A 12,641-nucleotide genomic window follows, 5' to 3' on the forward strand; every position below is an offset into this window, starting at 1 on the left:
GAATAATTGAATTTCGAATCGCCTGGCATCTGTGGCAATTAGTCGCTGCCATCAAAATTGCAGCACACACACATACACAAGGGGGAGAGAGGGGTGGAGAGAGAGCGGGGGGCTGGCTGCGTTGTACACCTCATTATGTGTCATGTCATCTCATTATGTCGGCGGGCCCAGACACCGACACTCCAGGTCCTTCCCCTGGTATATGCCACATAAATGTATATAAGTACGTGCCACATTATGTAAACCCATAATCTCATCTCCCTCTCTCTCTTGTGTGTGTGTGTGTGTGTGTGTGGCATGCAGATTTAGTATCCCGTTATTTAGTGCATGACAGTTAAATGAGTTGTGGGGCTGCCCTCCACCCCCTCGTATCTGCTTCAAACTACGCTTTTAGGGCCAGGCACATTTAATCAAATTTGTGGCACTTGTGCGGCAAAGGGGCCACATTTAAAGCGACATCCCAGACAGAGAGAGATATAGAGAGAGAGAGGAGCTTAAACTGCAGCAGAAATCTCAGCAAATGCAGCAGGCAGCGGGGAAGGAGAATGTTGAGGCATTCCTGGCCATTTGGCCATCGAAATTCGAGAGTGCGGGAGGGAATGCGGGGTAAACTAGGCAGAGAGAAGGATCAGCACTTAAGGGAGTTTCAGCTAAGTAGATGATCTCTTATTGCAGAGGGAAATATGTAAATTTGAGACAGAAAGAATCCGATTCTTGTAGGAGAGTTTCAACTGGTAGAAAGATGTTTAGACTAAAGAAATTTCCATTCCATCAGAGAAAAGAGTGGAAGTTATTGTTGAAGTGAAAGAGGGACGCAAAAGGTTAAGCCATCACATCCTGCAACCGAAATTAGAGCCAAAATAGAACCATCATCTATAAGACAAAGATAGAGCAACTTCTTCAGCGCTTAAAAGAATAAATTCCATCAAATAAATCGCTAAATATTAACCCATTTAAACCTCCACATACTCCCCTGCTCTACAAATTCCACAAATTTGATAAGATAATCCAACAATAAATCATCATTATATATGGAGCTCTAGCCGCGACCAAAGGGCGTGCTCAGATGATGATGGGACAGACAGAAAGCCACAAAGACGACGCTGCACCTGCACCAGCACCTGCACCTGCACCTCGTCTAAGTTATTCATTATTCATGCGAGTATTCATATTTACATTCATTCTGTGGGTCTGTGGGGAAAACACACACAAAAACATGCACACAATAAATACGATTACTTTCGTTATGCGCGTTACGCGACTTGCGTCACTATTCGCATTGTGGCGGCAAGGACAGGGACAGGGACACGGACACGGACAGGGACACATATGTTGCGGTGGAATTGGAGGAAGCATTTTAAATCCTTGAATGGCAGTGTTTCTTATGAGTTATGGGTATACACAATCGTACATACATTTATCTTTGGTTTGTAGTTCTGAAAGCACTTAAGCCACGCTGCCATTCCATTGAGTCCGAGATTTAATACACATTAAAAAAACAGTTGGAAACTAAAGCAAAGAAGAGGCATATTCCGAGCACTCCTCTTTCCATCCCCGTACATTTTCTTCCCCTTTTATACACTCAGATTTTGTGTGTAAACCTTGACAGCACCGCCATGTACGTAATTTCTATTTAAGTCTCAAGTTTTTGCCACTGTCACGAACGTGTGTGTGTGTGTGTGTGTGTGTGTGTGGTGTGGCCATGAGGCGATAATCAGAAGCGAGAGATGAGACATTTGCACCCTTTGGGAATTGAGAGAGTGCCAGCAGTGGCCCGGTAGCAGGAAGATCCTCGGTACACACCTTTAATCGACTTCATTTGCTCATTAGGTAGATGGCAGTGCGTGCCGTGTGCGGACACGAACACGAACCGCTGGAACTACAAATGGAACTTGTCCGGGAGTCGCCACCTAATGCCATTTGCGGCGCGTAATTGTTTCCTTGTTAGCGCTGCAACTGAGACCAGGAACCAGCCACAGGCAGAGATCCCTCCTGGCATTCGAAGAGCCCGCAGCCAGAGAGAGAACGAGGCATCCCACATTACACGTTAAATGCATTTATGAATGGGTTGCAGGCTGCCTGCCCGACTGCCTACCTGGTGGCAGCTACATCTGCAGCATTCGTCGGTGTCGTCAATTGCAATTACTTGCAAGGTTCTCCACGGCACACGGGCGACATATAGTGCCCGCACTCATTTGCCTTCCCAGCCATGGATGGGATGGAAAGTAGACCTGGAGGACAGGACATTAACGCTGCAAATTGTGTGCCCTTTGTTGTGGTTTGGCAGCAACAGCAGGAGGAGCTGCATTGGGAACAGCAGTAGAGGCCCAAATCTGGCACAACTGGCCTGCCCGTGCAGCATCCTCACATTACGCATACGCAGCGTGTTTGCACTGGACCCAGCCGTTGGAGCCTTCGTCCCATGGACGGGCGGGGGCTATTAATTTAGTGGCCCAGTTGTTTGGCCCTTTCCAGTAATTGCATTTTATTTGGACTGGCCCTCAGTCAGTCGCTCGCTGTAGTCGCTGCAGTGGCTGTGCTTTGGTTTAATTGGTTTTCCGCGTGTATTTTTGCTCGCTCGTGTTTTCGTTTCGTTTTCGTGACGCTGAAAAATCTATTTGGCCCTTAATTAAAATGCAACAGTGCGTATGCGCAATGTTGCAAAAAGTCAAATGGCCAAACGGACGGCTGCCCCACCTGATCACACAATTTACCCTCGACCCTTCACCCTCCCTCTGTCTGTCGCTCTTTCTTCTCCCCTTCAATTGTGACACGCGAAAAGATAAAATAACTGCAAAACGTTGACAGGAGCTCTATCTCTCCCCGCCTCCCGCTCTCCCTTCCTCCCTGCTTTTGGTTGACCATTTTTATTGACAGCAGAGTGGCCTCGAAACAGAAAACATATAAAGGTAAAAGAAACAAAAAGAGTCCTAATGTGTTGGCTTTTGATACCCTTTTAGATTTGATTTTTTGTCGTTGAAAGTCCCCGATTTGGGTACACTTTTTGGGTTGAGTACAATACTTGGAAGGGCTCCCTTTCGTCGTGGTGGAACGAGTCCCGTTGCACTACGACAAAGGAGAGCTCCTCAAAATATTATAATCCATGAGGCAGTGGAAGGTATTTCCAACTGATTCACTTTTAATGTTATTTGCTTGTATTTCACACAAAAATTAAGTCACTCGCGAGACACAAAACGCTTTAACACTTCACTCATAGATCGCTGCATTCATTTCACTGGCAAAAGGCATCGATAATGATTCCTTTTCAGCCAATAAAGAGTATCAAAAGCCATCAGCACGGTACGAAACCCATCTTTGGGGTCCTCCCTGTCAACACTTGAACAACCCAAAGGACAGAGAGTGGAATTCGTTTTGCTTTCATAATTTGCATTGTTTGTGGTAAAGCATTCCGATAAGAGAGACACGGAGAGAGGACCTGCAACCCATGTCCTGCAAATGTTGAAGGACTCCCTGCCAGAAGAGGCGCTGGATGAATGGCAAGTAAATGGAAATTGGAGTCAACCTTCTGGCATGCGGGATCACAAGAGCTTCCATCATTTATCACTCCGTTTATACTAGGGCCGGGCCGGGCCAGGCCAGGGTGCGGGATCAGCAGAGGCGTTACAAAAATGTTGTGGGCATTGCCGTGATGGAAGGACACGGCGAGGACATTCAGGCTGTTGGGAGGATGGCAAGTGATTGATGGTTCCAGCAGCCATGTCAATCGTTTGGGCCACTCGACAGGCGGTGCTGCTGCTGCCACTGCCACTGCCACTGCCAGTGCCTCTGCCGCGCTGCAGTTTAAACAGATTAGAGGCACTTTTCCAAAGGGGGGGCAGAAAAAAGAGTGTGGCAACAACGTACTGGCCGCGTTTATTGCCACGCCATGTTGCAACGTGCTAGAGTGAGAGAGGGATAGTCATGTTGTTCAATTTGGAGGCGACACCACCTGAAGGACATGCAGCGAGCAAAGCGTAACTGTTCATCCGGGGCAAATGTTTTACACGCTGTTCACTTTTTATTTGCCCCACAAATGAGAAATCATGCAACAACGAAACGGAACGGAACGAAACGACCCGATCCCGACACCGACACCGACCCCGACACGTGTACTTTAATTAAAAACTATATACACATACCGCTGTCTCGCTCGCACTCACTTTATTACGGAGTTGGATCAGCAGTGCATCCTGGACGTGCAACACAATACCTTTTTAAACTAACGAGCGTGAAAAATCATGCGCCAGCACATACGAATATTTTCGTCGGTTCGAGGAGTGGCAGAGTGGGCGTGGCAGTGGCAGTGGCATGCCCTGCCATGCAGCGGGGGCAGACAGTTCAATTAAAAGTTTTTGCAAATTACAAAAGTTATCCCACAGATGAATAATAAATCCGGGTGAGCGTAGGAGAGTGCAGGCGAGAGCGAGGGGAATTGTTAATGCAAGTCCAGCAAAAAGAATTAAAAGTAAATAAAATTGCTGCGAATAAACAGAACGAAGTACATTTTCATTTTCATTTCATTTCAATTCGAATCGAAATTGTTTCCAAAGGAATATGAATAATTTGGCACAGGAATAAATCATTCAAAGTGGCTGCCTCCCAGTGCCTTTTATTTAAGGAGCCATAATTGTCGTTGGTTTCTTTGAATCCAAAACGATTGAAGGAGTTCTGGTGTACAGAAATCAAATCAAAAGCGATCGAAGAAGTAGTTTTCCAATGGAAATAGATTGGGGATTGCCAGAGCACTGTAACAATTGCAGAACTAATTGCTTCATTAATAAAAGAGAATAAATATCAGGAGAATCAACCTCTTCTCGTATGATAATCATCATCTTCAGGTTCCCAAATCCCAATAAATTTCCAGCAAAATCAACATAACTATTGTCTTCTCTCCATTCGATTCTATTTCCCAATAAATCATTAAAAGCAATGCATCATTGGGGAAGCCAGGAAATGGAACCAACATATTTTTCTTTATCTCCTTCTCAAATCCCACAGCGCCTCAAAGAGCAATATATTTTGCCAGAAGCATCGCATCAGCTTTCGTCATTGGATGCAACGTCTTTTCCCCTCCATTAAATGCAGCAGCAAAAGGCAATAAAAGTGCCAAAAAGTTTTGCCGTCTCCGTTTGATTCCCATATCGTTAGCTGCCATATCCTACTTGGCTCCCAAAAGACTGCAATTGAAGTCGCATTATAGCCGGCTAATTTTTTTTGTGTGAGACAAGACTTCTGGCCGTGTTCGTGCCTCCCCCTCGTTGTGGCCGGAGGAGGCACCATAATTCATGGCAGCTGGCTGCATATCAAACGAAACTTTTTTCGCCCAATTCATTGGCCATATCAAAATAAACCCAAGCCGCAGACAAACTTTTCACATATGACGACAAGAAGTTTTCCCTCTGCACCCAGCACAAAGTTTTACTTTTTTTTTCTCTGCTTGGGTTTGGGTTTGGTTTTGCTTTTGGCTACTTAACTGCAGGCAGAGGTGAGAGGAGGCAGCAGCATCGTGACGAGAAGGGGAACCCTGGGAACGAGCAGCAGCAGGATGGCAGAAAAACCCACTGAAAAATTGGAGGGACAGCTGAATGAAAGGATGGCGATGCTGCAGGATGTTGTAGGAGAGAAATTTCTAATGAAGTTTGCAACTCGGATGCGAATGCGAAGGAGCAGAAGCAGAGAGAGAGAGGGAGAGAGAGAGAGAGGGAGCACACACAAAAGTAAATTGATTGCAATTGGAATCAGTAGCAGAAGCTCGTAACGTCAATCAAATTGAATTCACGCAGAGAGCAGCTCCAATGGCACTGGCACTCCACTCTGCCACTGCTGCAACATCCACAAGACATCAAAGATACAGTGTGTGTGGGTGTGTGGGTGTGTGGGAAGGAACATGCATCATCAGTGTGTGAAACTTTGTTAATGAAATAGGTGTGAGGCAGTGAGGCACTGCGGCAGTGGCACTGTGGCACTGCCAATGCAATAAAAGTTAAGTGAAGTTGAATGCTGATGTCGAGGAGCGAGAGAGAGACCCACAAAGGCAGCTGAAACTGCTGCTAAGATTGGAGGCAGCAGCTGAAGTGTTGCAGCAGGAAATGGGATACGGGCCAAACGGCATTCTGCTGATTAAAAACATCAATAAAAAAATCGCCAGCGAGTGCACATTGAATGCCAAATGAGTGAGCGTGAATGTGCAACCTAATGAAATGCGATGGGGCACTCAGGCACATGTGTGGCTCGTTGTTCTCCCACTTCTTTATCAATCATTTGGCTCTAGTTTTCAACTGAAATTTCAATCCACAAATGGCATTAGTAGTGCTCTATCTTCGCGTTCTTTCCTGCTGTTGGCTTTGCTCCTGCAACGCTTTGATAATGTCATTGTTTCCAAAGTTTTTAACACTCACTTCTCACTCTCTCCCACTCTCTCTCTTTGCTTTTATCTGCGGGGACAACTAGCTGCAGGATGACACTTGCATTAAAACAAACGTCAGCTGGGGCCAGGATTCAGCTTATCACTCAGTCGTGGCTCTTCTGCTCCTGCTGCTCCTCCCGCACACGCTTCGAGCATTAGAAAGTGTAGCATGCTTTTAAGCGCAACTAAAACTGTCAGACATGGTGGGGCATGCTGCACGGGCACGAGGTCAGGCAGCTTCTAGCTGTAAAGCAGTGCCAGCCGCACCTTTCCCTGGCACATACCTTGAGTTGATGCTCATTTTGCGGGCAAGCAGTGCAGCATTCGTCTCTGCAACATTTGTCAACATGCCAAGCGTGTTGCCTCTCTCTCTCTCTCTCTCACTCTCTATTCTCTATAGCTTCTCTTTGTTTGTGTGTGTGTGTGTGTTGCACGGTTGACCTGGCGCTGTTTTAACTGTGGTTAACATATTTTTCAAGCGCTTTTTGTGGCAGCAGCAGCAGCAGCCAGTAGGAGCTCTCTCTCCTAGCTGCGGTGGCAGCGGCAACAACTTCATTCTTGCTTTTGTGTGGTTTTTATGGCTGCGGTTGTCCAGCTGCCACTGCTGCTGCTCCATTCCCTACGCCCTCCGCCCCCTTGTCGCACCTCCCTTTTTGTTGCAAAAACGCCACAAAACTAAAACCAGAAGCTGCGTGTTAATTTTACATTTTTACGCTTTCATGGCCGTCACTTGCGTGTGGCATTGGAATGCCTTTTCTCCCTCTCACACAGTCCATCTCTCTCTCTCTTACACTCTCTGTGTGTAGCAGGGTGTGTGTGTGTGTGTGTGTGTGGCAAGTGGGCGGACAGTTTAGCTCATTGTTTCGTTTAAATTTTAAGCAGTTGATTCGCTTTTTTTCGCATCCGCTGCCCCCGACTAGTGCTACGACGCTTTGTGTGTGTTCGTGTGTGCCCGTGTGTGTGTGTATAGTTGCTGTTAACCTTTATGGCCGCAAACAGTTTAAGCTGATGGCCGTTTTATGACTGACTTTTGCATGCAGATTACGCATACGCCATCACAGCCACTGCTACTGCCACTCAAGCCAAAGTCCCAGCCACAGCCACAGCACCAACCCCAACCCCAGCCACAGTCTGCGAGTCTGTGGTGCAGCAGATGTCAATTTTTAAAATCAAACAGCACTAAAGGCATATCCTCCCCGTCCCGCAGAGATTTTTGTCCTCAATTGAATAACATTTTCGCAGCAATTTCGGAGGATTATGAATACTCTACAAAGACGGTTCGTTCCTTGATTGAATTTGTCGAGGAATTCCTACTAGCAAATATTGACAAAATACTGCGGAAATATAAGAAAATAAAGGAATGAATAATAGCAATAATTATGCAAAAAAAACATCAAAAATATTGTAAAATCTTCAAAAAAAAAATACTAAAACACTCTTTAAAAATACTGCAAAATACCAACAAATAAACCCAAAAAAATATGCATAAAAGAGTATCAAAAATCAGAACTTTCTCCTTCGATCCGTAGCCTTTCTCTATTTTTTTTATCTCTCCCTTTCTGTTCACAGCTTGGGGTCGTGGTGTCCCCCTTCTGGTGTGTTGCTGCCTGCGCTGTACCGAGCGTGGCTGGGGCGTGGCTTTTGGCACTTGGCACTCGCTTTTGCTGCTCGACTGACTTTTTGGCCGTTAAAACCGTTCATTCGAGTGCCATAAGCTGCTATTAATTTGAATTATACGTCCATAATTTCCCCCAGAATCGAACACAACTGTCAATGCAATTTATCTGTGTGCACTGCCCCGCCACGCCAGGCCACGCCACGCCACGCCCCATCATCCCGCTCGTGTCAGTGTCCTGAACAGAAGGATATATAAGCCTTATCGGGACAGATCTCTGTGGACAATAAAAACTTGCCGCAAGCCCATTGACAGCTGCCGATACGAGCATAAGCGCATTATGTGAGGGGAGGGAGGAGCTGTTTCCCTGCCCCCTCCCGGCAGATCAATGCCCCTATGTACATAAAAATAATAAAAATAAAAGAAAACTCCTTTTGGAAAATCGCTTTGATCGCCTTAGACGGCGGGGGCAAGGCGCGACACGGCATGGGGCACGGAATCAAATGATTTCCGTGCTGGCCGACAAGCCGACAACCCAAAGGAGGAGGAGGAGAGAAAGGGAGCTGGGGGGAACGAGGGCATGGCGGCATGGCGGCATGGCAGCGGAAGTGTTTCCACCGATTTCCTTGCAGGAAAATGCTGTGCAATTTACCTTTCAACTATTAAACGTCGCTGCACAAGGCACAAAATCCAAGTGGCATGAAAGCGCAGGACACAGGGCACAGGACACAGCACGGGCCAGGCCATGGGGCAGCATTAAAGCAATAGCTTAACCCCTTTGCAACATGCGGCTAATGCTATTACAAGGAAGAAAGAGACTCAGACAGGGAGACAGGGAAAGAGACCTCTCTCTGTGTCAGACAGACACACAAAGGAGGAAAATTACAAAAAAATATTATTGAATGCATTGTCTGGGCGTGTGCCCCATTGGTGCCCCGGCTGGTCCTTGGCAACGGGGATTTGTGTGGCATCAAAGGACAGGTGGCAGGATGAAAATCCCATTGAAATGCTTCGACATGCAGATGCTTGTCCTTGTCCAGTGTCCAGCTGTGTGGGGAATGCTGCAAATGTCCTTTGAGCCAAAATGAATCCGAGTTGTCAAAGGCAGACAGACGTTCCCCCATAGCTGACTCCCCTGCTCTGAAAGAGGAGCTGCTCCTGCAGTGTTTCCAGGGGAACAGCATTTCGCATTTCACATTTCCCTTTTCACATTTTTCTCTTTTTCTATTAACCCTTCCCCTCCCTACCCCCTGCCATTCAATGTGCTTTGCTTATTAGCACAAATTGATTTCTCCTGTCGCGGCAGTCGTCCCTTCGCTTATTTATTTTGCATTTGCACTTTTAATTAAACTCTGTCTGTGTCTCTCTTCTCCGCTCTTCCTGCTCCTTCGAGGTGCGACCAGAAGCTGCCACTTGCCACCTGCCAGCAGCAGCCACTTGGCACCTTGCGCTGCCATGCCCCAGGAGCTGCTTCAGACTGGCGGGGGAGCTGCAACTGCTGCCGGTTGCAATCATTGTAATTAAATCAATGAATGATTCATGTGAGTGCTGCATTAATGCAAAATCCGTGTACTTAGCGGGTGCAAGTGGGAAAATAAATCAGCAACGAGGAGCGAGACGATCCTGCGCCTCGGGGCAAAGCAGACAGCAGACATTGCAGTGCGAAGCGGATTTTACTCCAACTAAATCAGGAAACTCGACAAGGATGCCGGAGCAGCAAGCGATGCCGTTCCAGTGCTAATTTTAGTGCCAATTAATTTGATAGCAAACACTTGGCAGAATGCAGTGTCCTGCTGCTGCTTCGTCTCTGGCTGCATCCTGTCGCGACTTTAATTTTGTAAAAAGCTTTGAGCATTAACCAGGGTGTCAGAGAGCCAGAGAGCCATAGAGCCAGTAGTCCTAGACTCTGCCTGGCTGCCTGGCTGCGGCGCCTTTGGGGGCCAGTTCTCAAATGGAATTAAATTCCCGAGTGTTTATTGCATTTGCATTGGGTAATTGCCTATACAATTTAACACGAAATTAAAATGCCGCCTCCTGGTCTGCGTGCGGCCAACATTTCATTTAGCACTTAAATGGCAATTTAAGGACATTTCATCCGGCGGGACAGACACCCGTACGGCTAAAGGGATGCGCAAATGTCAGAGAAAAATCAGGGACAGAATATGTAACAAAAGTTATGGGACCAAACCAACAACCAACCGAGATTCAATTCACATTTTTGCTGTGCATTTTTATTTGTCAGAAATTAGCATTTAAATAAGAAATTAAAGGGGTGGGGCAGGGGGATTTATTTTCACTCACTTAGCAGAGAAGCAGCTTCATAAATTGTAGAACCCCAAAGCAACCATCCTGCCATCCTGCCATCCTTCAATGTACAATCCATCTGCCTCTGTGCTCCCGCCATATCTTGGGCACATTAGTTGCAAAACTTTCATTTCATTTCTATGCAATCAACTCGGTCGCTCTCTGTCTGTGCTTTCTGTTGCAACAATTTCTCTAATCCTCACCTTGCATCTCAGCAAACAATTCTCATGCGAATCTCTCTCTCCTTCGCATCCCAGTGGGCTGTCAGTTTTGCTCCCTAGATGTCAGTCAAGTGGCATCGTCGTCGTCGTTGTCGTCGTCTGCTCGTTAGCACACACCTCATGGGCCGACTGCTCCAGCTGCCTGGGACACCGCAAAGGATTGCAGATTCTTTTGGTTGCGAGGGATGGGGCTGTGGGGGGGGAATAACTTGTCCCCAATCTTTCTCTCTCTCTCCCTCTTTATGTCTATCTGTGTGTTCCCATCAGACATGCAGCTGTCTGTCATTTCTATAACTACTTTTGCTACTCCTCTCCGAAGTTCTTCCCGAAGAAGGAGCTCTTCTTCTCCTTCACACACACACACGCAGCACACACACACACTCATACCTATTCTTACGCAAATGTTGCAATCTTTTCCACCCCTCTCCCCTTGCTTTTTCTGCTACATTCTCTACTCTGCACAATTACATACAATTTTGAGTGCGTTCGTGCCTTTGCTTTCCTTTCCTTGTGGATCTCCCACTGCCTCTCCTCTCTTCTTTTGCACAGCTGTCTGTCTAACTGTTGTACTCATAACTACTTTTATGCCACGCCCCCTTAAAAGACAGCAATGTGAGGGAGAGTGGGTGGGAAGGGGGCAATGTTGCTGTTGCCTTTATTAAAGTTTTATAAATTTTCTTCTCTGGCAAAAACATTTTTCGTGAGCCAAAAACGCAGGGACAAGTACTCGTAAGTGTGAGGGTTAGCAAATACACTGAGAAAAATAGGAGATTTCTTTTTGAAATGTTTTTCCTTTTATTTTGAAATCATAATTTTGTCTGGCTAGTAAAATAATTTATTTTTGTATGTTTATGATTAATTCAATTATTTCAAAAACTGGAAAATGGGAAATTCGGATTTATTTTCTCCTATTTTTGGCCAGTGTAAAACGGCATCTGTGGCACACACAGAGACAATGATGATGTCGTTCCATCGTACACCTGTTTCGAGTTGTTTTTATGATTGTTCTTTCTGGCTGTTGGCATGTCCCTCTGCCCCTCCCATTGCCAGCCCTGCCACTTGCTGTTCCTGCTGCTGCTGCTGCTGTTGCATATTTGAATACATTTTTGCGTTTGGTCGCTTAACTTTAAATCCCTTTCGGCGGTGGCGGGGGTGGGTGGAGAAAGTTTTGCCTCGAGTTGGACGACAAGCTAATGACAGTTTTGTCAATAAGTTTTTCGTCCTTTGTCCTCCCCACACACATACAGTACCAGAGAGAGAGAACGAGAGAGATAGACAGTGAGAGCGAGAGACACACATGAAGCTTCACATAAAATGCAGCCTAATGCAGCAAAAGTTTTTATTGTTTTATCCAAAAAAAGAGAAAGAGATAAGAGCGAGAGAGAAAAACAGACGCGCACACTACGACAGCAACAACAGTTTTGCTGAGTAAAATATGGAATAAAGTGGAGGTGAAAGGGGGAGAGAGGCGGAGAAGGGGAGAGTGTAGAGAATGAAAGACTCGGCTCTGCCACCCCCACCCTCATATGAATATAATATTTGTATGAAAGGGCTTTTTGGCTTTTTGTGAAGTTTTTGCAATTCATAAAATATGAACGAGGCACGAGGCAGAAGTGGGAGAAGGACAAGGACAGCGACTGCAACAGAGACTACGTTTGGCATTCATTAAATTTAGTTTCCAAAAATCTACTTAGCGTCTCCCTCTTCCGCTCTCCCCCCCTCGTCGAACTTTTTCACTTAGTTTCGTATTTAAGTAGCAGAATTTTACGTGCGCCTTTTTTTGCGTTTGCTGTCCAAATATTTGTGCAACGCTTCAGCGGAGGCAGCATTTGCATTTGCATTCGCTTCCGAATGATATGCCCCAATGAATGATGGACACTGCCAGCTGTCAGTCAGTCAGGCAGTCAGTCTTCCAGTCGCCTCATTCAGGTGGCGGGGCTGATAAGGTGGGCTCCAGCCCCAACCGCTGCTGCTGCCCAGCAAAACAAAATTTCAATTTCAAGTGCACTCCAACGAAACAATTTCCACAAAAATTCCACTGGCTTTCCCTCTCTGTGTCCTACGCTCCCTTTGGGTTTTTCCTAGATTTTTGCTT

The 12,641-nt window shown here is 46.3% G+C and overlaps 1 protein-coding gene across 1 annotated transcript in view; it reads right to left on the bottom strand.

Annotated features, from left to right (window-relative positions):
* The window catches only part of LOC117894182 (glucose transporter type 1), a 77,655-nt gene that overhangs the window by 50,709 nt on the left and 14,305 nt on the right, over positions 1–12,641 (bottom strand). The window lies entirely within an intron of this gene.

The sequence above is a fragment of the Drosophila subobscura genome, chromosome J, assembly GCF_008121235.1.
Source record: "Drosophila subobscura isolate 14011-0131.10 chromosome J, UCBerk_Dsub_1.0, whole genome shotgun sequence".
Taxonomy (NCBI): Eukaryota; Metazoa; Arthropoda; class Insecta; order Diptera; family Drosophilidae; genus Drosophila; species Drosophila subobscura.